Below are 16,087 nucleotides of genomic sequence, written 5' to 3' on the forward strand. Positions count from 1 at the left end.
ATCTTTGAATCATTCTCCCATCTGATTCTATCAAGAACGAAACAGCTGCTTCACTTCATGTGGTCTTGTCTGGAACTATTTTCGTTGGTAGACCATCTAAAATATTTCTTCTGAAATGTAAGTTAATGGTATTTGTTTCTAGTATATTGAGCTGTTGTCCTTTACAATGGTAATGTTACCTCGTGACAACAGCCTAAACAATGCTCGCACTATTCGCTAGCACTATGTCAGTAACTTACATTTAGCGCGTGTCAGAACCGAATTATTTGATAAATTAACGCGCAATCTTTTTTCAACTGGTGAATTTGACTCGGCGTGTTTGTGTTGTGTTTGCTTGGTCGCTATGATTGATAACTTCACCAGCGTGAGCTGTAAACTGGGAGGGCTTGAACAGAGACTGGGGACGTGGGGCGGCGATCGGAAACATATGCTGTTAGGAGAGGAGACAGATTACAGAAGAGGCCATGTCACAGATGCTGGTTTATCATGCCATCTTTTCTCTTTTTTCCCCTTCTCGATTCTCGTTTCCCCCTCACCTGGTATTTTTAGTCGAACCACTGACGTTTTTGTCAGAAAGACGCTGGAAAGAAATGATTACATAGGAGGGAGTCTCCACGCGTTCGATGGGAGGAGAGAGAGATAGAGACTCGTCCCCGGTGATTTGGATGACACTGTTTTGCATTATCATAATTCAAAAAGACAGAATGGGTTTGGCTTGTCGTGAAGACAACAGCTGTTTTGCTCCGCTGTGACATTTGTTGCCAAATTTCATCGCGCGGCTTTGGAGGGGCGCTGCGCGTGTTCACCGCTGACCTGCCGCTGGGTTTGGCACACTACGGCCCACACCGGGGAGGAACGTTGTGAAAGCCAGCAGGTGACAGCTTTTCAGAGAGAAAGAGAGAGAGAGAGAGAGAAAGAGAGAGAGAGAGAGAGAGAGAGAGAGAGAGAGAAGAGAGAGAGAGAGAGAGAGAGAGAGAGAGAGAGAGAGAGAGAGAGAGAGAGAGAGAGAGAGAGAGAGAGAGATGGAAACAGCAGTCCTTTCCATTGTGACACATCTGGTACACAGGATCATATTCGCGCTCTCCTCCCTTCAAAGAAAAAGAGCGCGAGTGAGAAAGTGCAGTGTCTCTAACTGTGTAATGATGGGGGAAAGTTTGTTCTTGATTGACAGCGTCGGCCTTGTCTTAATTGGACATAATTTGGTGCAATTTTGAGAGGTCCCTTCGACTGACCAAATAATAACAGAGGAATGGACTCTGCGTTGTTTTCATAAGTAATAGTCAAAAGACCCCCACACATCATTAGTTCCATTTTCACATTAGAAAAATAAGCCTTTTGAACTAATACACCCTTCAAAACACCCAGAATGAATGCGGTGGGTGGGTACAAACTACACGGCATCTCAGCGATACAAAACGTCAAGGCGCTCTAAGATCAAAAAGACAAGGTAGGAAGTTGATATGTGCATTTATATCAGTTACACTTAATTTTCCTCGTAACACATGAACTTTACATAAAAAGAGAGACCAAATACAATCCTATTTTATATAAATTAAATTGTATATAAACTATTAACATTTACTATACATTTAGTCAAGTTAGTGTTACTTTTTACGCAGTTTTACATTTATTCCAAAATAATAAATTGGAAGTAACAATTTAAAACATTTTTTCAAGTTTGATTTTGACATGACATTAAGCAGTACTATCTTTTATCTTAATTACTTTTTTGAATTGATTACCTTTTAATGAGTATTTCCATTAATACCATCATTGTCTTCATTCAGGTCGATCTGAGAAGACACACGAAAACAAGAGCATGATTTATCGCACAACCAATCATATCCAGTCATAACCGATCATATCTATTACTGAGATCATATCTATTCATTGTCAAATTACCCCCACTAAACCCAGAGGAGGCACGAGAGACTTGTGGATGTCGATGTTGGATACTGTTTATAAAAACAAGTGACTTTTGCACTTTTTTTAACGTCACATTTTTTAAATATTTGTTTAATTGTTTTGTAGTTTTTTTAAAAAGAGATACTGCCTCCCTGATACACACGCACGCACGCACGCACGCACGCACACACACACACACACACACTCACACACACACACACTTCTCTTTAGTTAGAAAAGATTTCTATTTTGAATAAATACTGTTCTTTTTAACTTTTTATTCATCAATAAATCCTGAAAAAGTATCACAGGTTCCAAAACAATATTAAGCTAATATCCATTTACACTGATAATAAGATAATAAATCAGCATATTAGAATGATTTCTAAAGGATCATGTGACACTTAAGACTAGAGTAATGGCTGATGAAAATTCAGCTTCTCATCACAGAAATAAATTATATTTGAAAGTATATTAAAATAGAAAACTATGAATTTAAATTGTAATAATATTTCACAACATTACTTTTTTTCGTTTTTTTTTCTTCTGTATTTTTGATCAAATAATTGCAGGCTTGATGAGCATAAGAGACTTCTTTAAAAAAATTAAAACTAGTAATGTTTCCAAACTTTTGACCAGCTCCAGTCTTCACTATCGCATGCGGCATGATCCTTCAGAAATCATTCTAACATGCTGATTTGGTTTCTTATTATTGTTGAAAACCATTGTGCTGCTTAATATTTTTTTATAAAACTGTGAACCAAGAGTCTTTGATTAAAGAGAAAGCTCAATAGTAAAGCTTTAAAAAAAAAAAAAATTAATCTCAATTAATCTATCAATTAATAGAAGATCTTCGTATATAATGATGGAACACAATTAAATGTAATAAATAATATTTTTTAAATAATTTTAGCAGGATGTTATGTTTTTTCTTGTTCTATTTTGACATGATCTTTGCTTGTTTTTGTACAGGCGAGTTATATCACTTCAGTTGTACAGCAAATGTGAAGACAGATGAGCAGCAGTGAGAAGCTCTAGGGAGTGACGGTGACATCCACTGCGTTCAGGTCAGTGTTCAGGTCAGTGTCTTCTCTGGACATACACACCTGTCATGCAAGACGGCTCAAATCACATGTGACATAAGAGAAAACAGGGCAGCATGTCTGTCCAAGGCCAAGAGCATGACACATTGCAGCCTGTGTAGTGCTGGACATGGGATTTAAAAAAATATCTATCTATCTATCTATCTATCTATCTATCTATCTATCTATCTATCTATCTATCTATCTATCTATCTATCTATCTATCTATCTATCTATCTATCTATCTATCTATCTATCTATCTATCTATCTATCTATCTATCTATCTATCTATCTATCTATCTATCTATCTATCTATCTATCTATCTATCTATCTATAATGGTGTAACATTGTTATGATTGTGACATCAGCATCCGATTCACTTTTGCACTGAATAAAACAACTTTTGTTTTAGGTAGTAAACTTTTACACATGCACGGTAGAAGAAGTATCAACTTTCAGTTTTATTTTTTTCCGCTTTCTCACACGTGCCGTAAATTGCACGTATAGTGGTTTATTTGAAAGGCGGCGACTTGAAAAGAGGAAGAAAAAAACAGGGCAGCGTAAACATGGTATGGGAAAACGCATGGCTGGCCCGGAGCTCCTGGAGGAGTTGATTTCAGCTTCACTTCTAAAAGTCTCTTTTAAAGCTTAATGGCCTTGATTACAAGAGTCTAAGCACTGAAAGAAAGAGGGGCGATCACTCGCTCTCATCAGCTCGCGCTCAAACGACTGCAAACTCTGCGAATATAATTAACTAAATTAAAGCGCTGAGCCCACAAGTTCTTCCCCTGCAAGCCCGGCTCATTTACATGCCGGATGTTTGTAATTTAAAAGAAGAGGCCTTTGGTTTCTCTGTGTGTTTGGGAAAATATGAAGGCTGGGACTGGGGGGATGAAGAAAGAGAGAAGGAGCAAAGAAAATTAGTCAAGTTGCAGAATTTAGGAGCAATAATATGCAAAAAGCTGAGGAGCATGTTTTCATAACAGCCCTGTGGTTATGAGTGAATTGTTAATTATTAATGGGATCTTTCACCCTCTTTGTTTCATCCTATCATGTATTCCAAAAGAAGAACAATCTGAGAAACTTCGAAAGAGCAGAGTCTGTATATTTTACAAATAACACAATGGATTCATGCCCCCGATACATATCAAATGCACGTCGCTGAAAATGTCACGCACGAGTGTGCAGACAGGTGGAAATACTTAAACGAGTAAATGTGCTGTAACTTAAATGTTTACCGCAGTAATCCGAGCTAAGTTGTGGTGTTTTTCGGAGTAGACAGCGAGAAGCGCTATGCGTGTGTGTATATAAACTCTTTGCGGTAGTGTGACATCATTAATAATTCTTCTTTTTTTAAAAATGCAATGTGATCTTTATCTTTCCAACTTCTTTGTTCTGACAACCCCATATCTCTTTTTTCTCTCTCTTTATCTTCCTTTTTCCTCCTCTTCACATGCTCGAGAGTATTATAATCATCTGTGTTTATTTTCCTAAATATTTCACAGATAAAGCATTCCGAGTGAAGGATTGCCTTAATATCGTTGCCGAAATTAAATGATAATTAAAAATTGTTAGTTTAAAGCAATTGCCCTCCATAAAACTTAGATTACTTGAACATTAACCACATTTCATTTTTATGGCTTTACCCAAATGATTACTCAATAATTTTATGTACTTTCCAAAGAGTATGTCAGAGAGAGAGAAAGATAACCAAGTTCATCGTCTGTAGTGTAAACACATGGAGTCAAATTAAGTATGTCTATTTCAAACTTTTTTGACAATAACAACGTTAAGGTAACAATTTCGAATGTGGCAGCCCAGGCAGCGTGAGGCAGTCTGTCAAAAATTTCCCTATGTTGCTCTGCCAACATCTGCGTTTATTTGTGATATTGTTTTTCTTCTCTCGGTTCTTCAAAGACAGAGAAAGAGGGATGTGCGGCGGAGAAGCTCGGGGGCAAGCTGCGACTCTCCTGCGTTGCCTGTACGACTAGTTTCCTACATTACTTAGGGGAAAATTCCTTTTCCCAATTCAGCCTGTCAGGGCCAATTTGGGTGAACAGTAAGCATGCGCCTCCTGCCCCTCCCGTTCGGCCAAGCCGCTCATCGCCATGGTGACAGCTTGATTAGATCATCAATCCTGGCCGTGAACAGCGTTCTTCCTGAACACCTGTGCGGCCAGGTCACCCAAGACTCTTAGCTACCGTTGTTTGCGTGACCCCCACATGCAGCTCCGGTCCGCAGTTACATCAACCTGGAGTGTAAAAAATGACCTGCGTGTGCGACGGACAAAATGAAGGGACGGATTCTTTCAGAGCGGCTAATTCAGGATAAATGTAAACAATATGTTACCGTTGTTGATGTGTCTTCCTCTTTCCCTGGGTTTGCATGCAGTGATAGAACGTGTGGCATAGTGTGTGTATAGTAGTAAAGTGGCATAGTAGTAAAGTAAAACGTTTTTCTGAAGGTCACACATGCCTGTCACTCATTTTTGCTACTTGAGTAGCACATTTTTTTTCACAACAAAAGGTAAAGGAATATAAACAGTTTATTTTCCTACAGTGTCCACAGTTAAAGAAACACTCATATTTTCCCCCATAAATCTTCAAAATTCCTTGAAAGTCATTTGCATAAGCTATCAGACATTGCGAATATGCTCTAATGCACTAATTAAAATGTAATTAAATGTCCTATTGAGACCCAAGAGCACTGGTGAAACACTATCTGAGAGTGAGATTCTAAGAGAGAACGTCGTCGGTGGATTGAGCTGCATTAAATGAGCCCGCTCTCGATAAACACTACGAACAAAGCGCTGCCCATTTATGCAGCGAGTCATATATCACAGAGGCTGAGATTAATTCTCCCCGAGCGTTAACTGGGTCTCCTGCCTCCAGTGTGTCTTTAGGGTAGTTACGAGTTTGGATCGTACAGGAAGTGCTCTGCTACTTTGTCCTAGCATAAGGCTAAACACGCAGATATTTGACAGCAAAGTCAGCAGAGTTGTACAGCATTAAACAAATTGTGTTGATGATCTGTTTGATTTTTGCTTTCAAAGGCTAAAATACTTCAATCAGCAGTTTTTATTTGGTGGTTAACTACGCAAATAGGTTTAGATAAATTAGCTCAAGTACTGTACTGATCACTAACTAGAAAATGCAGTTACATCAAACAGTTTGTAAACCAGGAATCTGCTCTAAAGAGAAGTTTAAAAAACGGAGAGGCAAAAAGGAGTTTGTTCCACTTATGCACACTCTCATTCATTATTTTGAAGCACCTCGCAACACCAGAGGAAAAACACATCAGGTTTTATGAATTAGCAGTTATGTGTGAGCATGTTTTTATTTTTTTCCTCTGATGTCCTACTTTCGAGAGGCTTGTCCTGCTGAGGGTGAGTGGAACAGGAACTCATTGAAGATTCTGTGCTGACACCGAGACCTTCCCCTGATACAGTCTTGTCTGTCTGTTACATGCTAAGAGGATTCAGTTATATCTGCTTTTTTTCCGACATACAGTCGGATAAATCAGACCCATATTCTGCCGTTTGTGAAATACATGGTTAATGAGTTTATGAGTGACCACAGTAACATAGATTCAGTATCTAAGACTGGTTAATAATTTTGACCCTGGACCACAAAACCAGTCATAAGTCACACGGACCGTATAGTTGTGGCAACAGCCAACAATACATTGTATGGGTCAAAATGATAGATTTTTCTTTTATGCCAAAAATCATTCGGATATTAAGTAAATATCATGTTAAGTAGAGATCAAGAAGATGTTTTGTATATTTCCTATCATAACAATATATATATTCTTTTTTTATTATTAGTAATATGCGTTGCTAAGAACTTTTAATTTGTAATGCGATATTCTTTATCTATCTATCTATCTATCTATCTATCTATCTATCTATCTATCTATCTATCTATCTATCTATCTATCTATCTATCTATCTATCTATCTATCTATCTATCTATCTATCTATCTATCTATCTATCTATCTATCTATCTATCTATCTATCTATCTATCCATCCATCCATCCATCCATCCATCCATCCATCCATCCATCCATCCATCCATCCATCCATCCATCCATCCATCCATCCATCCATCCATCCATCCATCCATCCATCCTACCTATTAGAACAGTTTTAATATTCAGGAATAATGGTAAAGCTAACTAAATAGCCTTGTTGTAGATGACAATTTTATAATTCATTTTAGATTTTAGATTTCTGTGCCAAGTTAACGTTGTTTTATATATTAGATGTCAAGGCATGTGATTGTAAAACAGCATCTGAAATGCAGTAAAGTTGTCTTCTCAAATCAACGGCACATTTGGCTACTAAAAATGAGTTAGTACTTCCAGTAATTTTTTTGTGTTTATTTTCACGCTAATGACAGATTAGGTTTTAAATGGCTCCGTGCCAATTATAAGACTGTTCGATATCATTAATTTTAGGCCACGTCTACATTGAGCATCTGTATTATAGTAAACAGCAGAAAACAACAGATAATTCACACAATGATGCTCATTTGTTTGTTGGTTATTAATTGCGCCCAGGCAGTTTTTCCTCAACACCAATAAACCAACAATAGTTTTCAAATCACCTGAAAAATGAGTCCAAGGACGAGGCGGCCCGGAGAAAGGCGTGGTGCCCAGCCTGAAAAACGATCAGCCACATTGACCAAGATGAATGGAGCTCAGATGGGTTTTAATTAGTGCAGCTGGGCTCATTAATTATAAACCCCCAATACAAATATTGTTATATTTGAGGAAATTTGTGATTTATTTTATTTGGTTGGCTGTTAGATGGAGATGAATGGTAGTTCGTCGTAAATGTTGCAGGGACACAAAAGCACATGAAAGGAGAGAAAAGAGAAGATCAGCCACAGGGCACATCGGTTATTATTCCGCACACAATCAAGCAAAACAAAAGGGAAGTAACCGCAAATAACCAACGAAAAGCTGCGTAACAATGCCTTTAATCTTAAAGGTGAAGTTTTTGCATGGTCCAAAACACCCCTGGAGCTTAAATCTGTTGTGAGTTATAAAGCAATCCAAACGAATAAGAATTCTCAGCTGTATATTTGTACAACTGGTCTTACAGAATAACATAAAAATAAGTAACTGCGTCATTAAAAAAAAGAAAAAGAATTTAAAAACATTTACAGTGGCACCAAAATATACACTAAAAAATAAATGATGCATTTGGCATATATACAAATTATAAACAAAGTTTTCAAGCAAAATCTTTTACAAAACTTTCTTTGGGCTTCAAATTCTAAATGAATATGATACTTTTTAAAGTTCTTCTGTTTTTTGATATTTTCTAAAGCAGTGACACCAGGCATTCGTAAAATATTTAAGTGACTTAAGAGTTCAAAAGTGAATTTTTGGCTATTGTATTTAAACATATTTACTGGAGATGCATAGCACATGGTGCCAATATTTCAAAGAACGTCTCTTTAGAATCTTTCTAATATTTAGTAATTTATTTTCCCTCAACTACTTTTCTCCTGCTTTTCCTGTCTACTTTGTCCAACAAACTTCACTCTTGTTCGCGTCAGCTGCATCGGTTGTGTGTGAGAAATGGAGCTGCGGTGAATCACGGCATGAATCATTCGCCCCAGCCCAGCGTGACTGTGGAGCGCCTGCCGGAATCCAGCGGAATGTGCCAGAACTGAAGCCTGCTCGGCCCAGTCATCCTTAGCAGGGAGACATTAGTTACGATACATTATCTGAATGGCCTGCCATCTTTTCAAAGTAAACCTCATGGATTTTAGCCTGTGCTGTTTTTTTTTTTTTTTTTTTTACTCAAGTGCACTTGCGCACAGACACACACACACACACACACACACACACACTCACAAGCGCGCACTTTCGAGTGGACACACGGGAACACCTATAATAGGCTTACACGACCGCGGTTAACTCGCACACCCTGCAATTACAAACATACAAACACACACACACTCACTCTTTATGTGGACCCCCACCCCCTACCCCGCTGCTCACACTCCTTGGGCTATAATAAATTTCTTTGAAACATGACTCTACACATGAGGGGATGGCAATCTAGAGAGCAGAAATTAAAATTTCATTATTTACTGCACTTGTGTTGCAGGGTGCAATTAGTATCTACAGAGCATGGAGCAGGAATATTTAATCTTTCTTTCTTTCTTTCTTTCTTTCTTTCTTTCTTTCTTTCTTTCTTTCTTTCTTTCTTTCTTTCTTTCTTTCTTTCTTTCTTTCTTTCTTTCTTTCTTTCTTTCTTTCTTTCTCTATATCTCCCTCCTTTCCACCTAGAAAAAAGTGTGACCATGGTAACTGCTGCTATGACTACTGCATTGACCTTAGGACATAGTGGTAAATTGTGTTTTTTCTTCCTTCCTTTCAGAGTTCTTTTCTGTACACTTAAGCAGCGAACTAAAAAGAAAAAGAAAGAAAAATAACATCCGGGCATTGGATTAAATGCAATCATTGTCAGCCCACAACCATGCCATTTATCAGCGTACTGTTTTGGACTGTATAATAAGTTTCGTATATTAATACAATTTTTCATGTTACACCACTGGCTGAGATTCATGACCAGCAGGTGATCTCAGGTGATCATTGAATTACGTGACCTGTAATGGGAGAGAGAGAGAGATAGATAGATATGGATATGGGAAATGGAGGGCGGAGCATGCCGATGTGCTTTGGTATATGTGAGCAATAATTTTTGAACACTACGTATTTTTAAGAAAAGTGTTTTTGCATTGTCTGACTTTTCTTTTTTGGGAATTTGGAACTCAAAACATGCTTAATTGCAATGTTTTTTGCATGAACTATATTTTTATGAATTGTATTTTGTTTGTCATTTTTATCAAATTTATAATATAAATTAGAAAATAATACCACATAAATGTTAGCATTTCAGTATAACAGTCTGTGGGAAACTTTTAATACTGTTCACATTTGCTTATTTAATTGGTACTTATTTCATTAGAAATTGAAAACCAATTTTCTCAAATTAGCTCAAATTAGCTTTTCAGCATAACAATTTGAGGAAAACATTGAATATTACTCAGATTATTTAATTGCTTGTTTAATTATTTATCAAAAGAAACAGAATCCGTAATATTGTGGTTTTTATATATATAAAAAAATTGTGCCACTTTAAAAAAAAAATATTTTTAAAATAAAAAAATATATATTTTCAATGTGATCTAAGACATTTAGACCCTACTGTATCAATTAAATAAACAAAAAATCTTCTTCCTTGTTACTTTGCAATAAAATAATGCATTTCGGTAAATATCACTGCCACCTCACAAACTCACGTGGACTCTTAAGGACCATGTCCTTTTCTACCTTTTTTTCTCTCCAATTTTTGCTCTGAATTAGCAATTATTTTGTGGCCATAAATTATGTGGCATGTGTTCAAATCCACTTACAGAGGGAATAACGGCCATGGCCTTATTCTCTGGAAGCCGTTATCCAAATGTTAACTCCTTGAAAATATTTTACTAAACAGTCCCTAATTCGTTTACGATCGACGTGACTCCTAGCTCAACCCTTACCCCTGTCTGATCCCTGTTCTGACGGCTACTCTGACAGCAACAGTCTCTGTCTGGTCTGAATTCATTCTTATGATTCATACTGACTGTTCTGATCGTCATAGTCATTGTCAAGAGGTGTCGTCTGTGAACATGGAAGCTTTCTTTAGTGCCGATCATCCCCTTTAAGTGAAATACTGTGCCAAGCATCAAGCACTGTGATATCCCTGATTCAGGTACAGCTGTAGAAAAAAGCTGTAGAAAAAGTCTGACAAATTTCTGTTGTCAAAGGCATCTCTTAGCATCTTCCTGTAATAAAATGGTAAAAAGGAAACAAGACAAATCTAAAAGAACCCAAATGAAACAAAATGGGTTTCCTCTGTTCTCTAAATCACTTGTTTCCCTCTGGCATAATTAAAATCCAGGCCACAACTGTTAATTTCCTTGATGTGCAGGTCTTATTAGCTTCTGTACTGGAAAACAGCAATAAAACAACAATAAACTGTGTTTTTAGATGATAAACGAGAGGTTTGTACAGCAATGTTTTCTTCGTCTCATTCTTCGCCCCCGGGACAAGGCAGGCATAAGTATTCATAAGATGACTGATATCAGACATACAGGATTAAACTGATATCTGATCTTGTAAAAATCTATTACAACTCTTCTTACATGTTGTTTGTGTAGAAAGGGAGCAATTTTTAATAATTTGGGGAATTATAGGAAAACATTGGCATGCAGGACAAACAACTGCTTATTTAACTCATAAAACAAGACTGTTAAGCATAATATTTACACACAAAAAATAGAACCACCATACTTCTCATTTATTTTCTTAGTATGTGAGTTAAATGTGATTTAAAAAGTTGGATAAATGTATTCATTATAAATGTATTAATCTGTGGCTGGTAATTTCTCCATTTACTAATACATTATTGGGCCCCACTTTATATTAGGTGGCCTTAAGTACCATGTACTTACATCAAAAAATAAGTACAATGTACTTACTGTGTTCAAATTGTATTGCCAAACACCTTTGCTGATATTGAGGTGGATACGGGTAGAGTTAGGGACAGGTGTGGTGATATGGGTAAGTTTAAGGGTAGGGTTAGGTGTAAGGGAAGTGCCAACGGAGTAATTACAAATGTAACTACAGAAATTAATTGCAGACGTAATTACATGAAGGCATTTTTTTAAATGTAAGTACAATGTTAAAACATGTATGTACACAATAAGTGCATTGTATCAAATGAGTAATTAAAATGTTAGAACATAGTAGTTAAGGCCACCTAATATAAAGTGGGTCCCATTATTGAAATCAAAAGTTGCATCTGTTAACATTAGTTAATAATGCACGGTGAACTCACATGAACAAACAATGAAAGGATTTTTTTTATTATTAGTTGACATTAGTAAAGGTTAATAAATGCTATAAAATATATTTCTTATATATTGGGTGAAATGCTGTTTCATGCATACTGATCTTTTTACACTGTTAAAGACTTGGAATCCCATACTAAACATGGACAAAGTTTCAAAAGTTAAGGTGGACGTTTGATGGGAGTATTTCTTTGTCAAAAATACTACTTCCGGTTAGTCATAAGTTTCGGCAAGTTTTTTGCGATCATGCGTCCCCTTTGACGTTAATGGGGGCGGAATTTCCTTGTATGGGCCGTACGGACAATTCTACCGGAAGAGCGTGAGAGAGAGAGAGAGGGAGGAGCGAAAGTAACAGGCTACGCCCATCAAAGCGCTGGCTTGTAGGATGCGCTGAACAGGTGATGTGCACAATTAACAATGACATCAAAAAGTGCGTTTTTGGTTGCCAGACCAAGACAGTCCTGCACAGATTCCCCAAAAACCCCGCGTTAAAGCAGCACTAGGTAACTTTTTAACCTTCATAATATATTTTTTAAGACTCTTGTGATGATAAATCGACTTACAATAGGTTGAATGACACGTCTGCCATAGCCTGATGGGGTCTGTATCGTTTTTAATCGTACTTTTAAACTTCGGGTTTCGGGTAGTAACCCGAGAAAAAGAAAAGAACTACAAAACTCGACTGCTTTACGGCATATACGTCACTTCCACCAACACACACACTTCCTTACATTCGGACGTGCGAGCCCAACTTTGTTCGTCGGATAATATAGTCATGTCTGAAGCAGCAGAGACAAATAAGAAAGAAAAGGTTTTGTTGGAGGAAAGCAATAAGAGGAAATGAAAAAATGATGGGATTAAAGTCAGGACGAGGATCAAAATGTGACCAGGGTTTGCTCGTCGGCGTGAGCTGAAGGAGGCGTGCCCGACCGATGCGGTCCTGCTTGTTACGGTGAGCTACCACTCAAACATTGAACTGAAGTATCATATAGATTGTGTAAAACGGTAACCAATAGACTACTATAATGACGCTGGCTTGTAAACGTGAGCATCGTGATTATTTGGTGTTTGAAAGAAAAAAAACCCCATGAAATTATATTCATATGACATGCTGGAGCATATGCCACTGACTGTAACGTTACCTGGGATGAAGACATTTCACACGCGCCGCCAGAAGAACTCCTCTTGCAGTTTTCAGGGGAACTGCTGCACCGACCCGCGGGACGCTTTTATGAAGTTATTTGGCCGCACCGCACCACTGTATATATTTTTACAACCCGCTGCGCACCCGCGACCATTAAATAGACATACGGGGTCCGCGGGTTATGAGACGAACCGCGCATCACTAGTTCAGGGCTATCAGGGCTGTCATGTCAACAAATGCATGCGCGATGGCATCCCCTGATGTAGGAGGACAGCTCTTACGACAGTATTTGAGGACATTATTTTTTCCAAACTGTAGGGGGACCCCGAGAGCAAAAGTAGCCAAGTGGGGCTTTAAGGCAACAGTGGATGGAATTTGCTTTTCCGGATCAGCAACTGAGTTGCGCGAATGTTTATATCTGTTCGCTGCATTTCGGTGCCGACTGTTTTATAAACAAGGCCCAGCTTGACGCCGGATTTTCCAATCGCCTAATGCTGAATTATGGAGCAGTCCCAACGATAAAGGTCCCAACGTTAGAACCGCGGGCGGTGAGTTAGACTGCTTCAAATGTCTGTGTTTTTGCCTATGCTCATCAAGTAGCCCAAACATGATCATGTATAGTTAATTGATCAATGGAGCATGCGATGTGTAGTGCGTGTACATTTGTTTAGCTGGCCACTATATGTGTAACTTTATGTTTGTGTATTGTAAAAGCACTCCAAACAACAATACACAAAGAGTGGGGAAATATGTTGAACTAAATAAGCGCGCTTCTTCATTCAAATGTGCTACTATTCCGTGTCTTTCTATATAAACACTAACTTAGCCTGCCGTGCAAAACCAGTCCGCTTACTAACGTTACAATTGTCTACACAAACCATGCGTAAACACACACACACACATGCACAACTGCACTTCTCACATGTACACCTTCAAAGACAAAAATACGACGATATAATTCAAGTATAAATATGTAAATAACACAAGCCGCTAAGCATATTATATAGTTAGTGTATAACTTGTACCACATAGAGACGTCCTGCTCTAGTCGTTTTTGCTGCTGCTCCTGTTCAACTGCAGCCTCTGGGTCTGATTCCGGATCATAGATGTATGGCTGTATCTGATTAAAAGCCATATTTTTATTTTGAATAAAGTTTTTCCCGCTGTTAGGGATGACACAGCTTTACGACGCACTCAACACAACAGCGGCGCGCACACGTCACTCTTTAGCTCCGCTCACACGATACGCCCCCACCCGCTCGGCTTTTTTCGGTAAGACTCGGAACAGCGCATCTTTCTTATATAATTATAAAAAAAATAAAGACTTTTCGGAGATATGCAGGATGCAATGCTACTCTATAGGTACTCAAGATTGACATGACACTGACTGAAACTGAGTGTTTCACCCCCCCTTTAATGGACCTGAGTTATATATAAACTAACAATGAACAAAGATTAATAAATGCTGTAACAAATGTATTGTTCATTTTAGTTATATATAGTTTAATTTTTCATTTGACAAATATGAATCAATTATGTAAATAAATGCGTGATGGAATTTGTGGACATCCCCCGTTATTTCATGTAAAGACGGTTTACCTTCATGTTGGTTACCATGTTGAGATCACATAAACAGGTGAATATTTCTCACTTGATAACCCTGTTATTACTGGACTTTTGATTGTGAAATAAATGACTTAAGGGTGGCTAATACACCTGCAAATAGAGTGTATCTGCTGTACAGTACGCATTAATATAAAGTGCAAGATTGTCACTGTCACTTTAAGATGCTCAATAAATACTTTAGCCAGTTACTGATTAATTGAGTACCGTGGGCTGTCACGTCATCCAGAGCTGGTCTGAGTGAAGAGATGTCGGCAGGCAAACGAGATGTGATTATATCTTTCACTGCTTTTGTTACCCAGTTTAGCTAATAAGTACTTTTCAAACCGTGCTATCATTTTGCGCTCGGTCGGGGAGCGCATGCTGGTGATGTTAACTTGAGTTTCCACCTCAACACTGTTATTAAAGATCTCACTCAGCTCTTCAGGGAAACTCACCTCAGTCGTTCACATCCCTACTCAAGCGCTGTATCCGATGGAGGTTTGCTTTGTGTTCTCGAGCCTTGCTCATCCTCTACCTGTCCAATCTCACCCTGCTGTGATGTGACAACAGGTCTGAAGGAAAGTTTTTAAGATTTGGGGCGTTTCAGGAAACTTTTTCAAGTGTGAATTGAATCCACAATCTTACAGTCTTAGAATAAATTTAAATGGTTGCAGGTTGCATTCCCTTGGGGTTTAATTGTGACATTTATTTTAAGATGTGATCGTTAGGTATTTGGAGATTGTACTTTTAATTGACTACGGTCTAGATTTGTGACCTCATTCTTTAAAAAAGGTATGCAGAGTCTGATTTGAGGGACTTTAGCAGTAAATTAAGTCGATATTAATGAGCAAAACGGCATATTATGCTTTGTTTTCCACATTTGTATGTTTACTTTTATATGGACAGCAGTTAACATTTTAGGACGTTTCTGCAAAAGGTCCTTACTCCAATATGTTTTTATGAATGAACAGTAGGGGTGTAACGGTAAACAAATCTGACGGTTCGGTACATACCTCGGTTTTGAAGTTTTGAAGTCACGGTTCGGTATGGATTCGGTACTGCAGTTTTTTAACTAAATAAAATTGCTTTTTATTTATTTTTATTCAACAGTGGTATATATACTGAAAAAAATGTGTCTGTCCTTACAATTATTCAATTATACTGTAACTAAAAGTTTCCTAAAGATAATGCTGTAAACTTTATAGGGAGTCCTTACTTAGGCTACACGTTTTAATAAAGGTTAAAAACAGAGCCCAACTGTTTGCCTCAATTCAGTTATTTATTTTTAGATATAATAATCAACACTCATAGCTTCACATAAGGCAGTTTTTGCATTAACTTCTAAGTCTAATTATAATTTTTTTAATAATTCGTTGTTGAAATATAATCATTTATACACGGCTGTCAAATCGTGACAGATTTATTTAAACAT

General features: G+C 37.7%; 1 protein-coding gene across 1 annotated transcript in view; it reads left to right on the forward strand.

The window, feature by feature from the left end:
* Nucleotides 1-16,087, forward strand: part of tshz1 (teashirt zinc finger homeobox 1) — a 237,971-nt gene continuing 221,884 nt past the window's right edge. The window contains exons 1-2 of the transcript XR_010899410.1: nucleotides 1-117; nucleotides 2,878-2,984. The gene's annotated coding sequence lies outside the window, so the exon portion shown is untranslated. The remainder of the gene's footprint in view (nucleotides 118-2,877; nucleotides 2,985-16,087) is intronic.

This window comes from Pseudorasbora parva, chromosome 19 (assembly GCF_024679245.1).
Source record: "Pseudorasbora parva isolate DD20220531a chromosome 19, ASM2467924v1, whole genome shotgun sequence".
In the NCBI taxonomy this organism is placed as follows: Eukaryota; Metazoa; Chordata; class Actinopteri; order Cypriniformes; family Gobionidae; genus Pseudorasbora; species Pseudorasbora parva.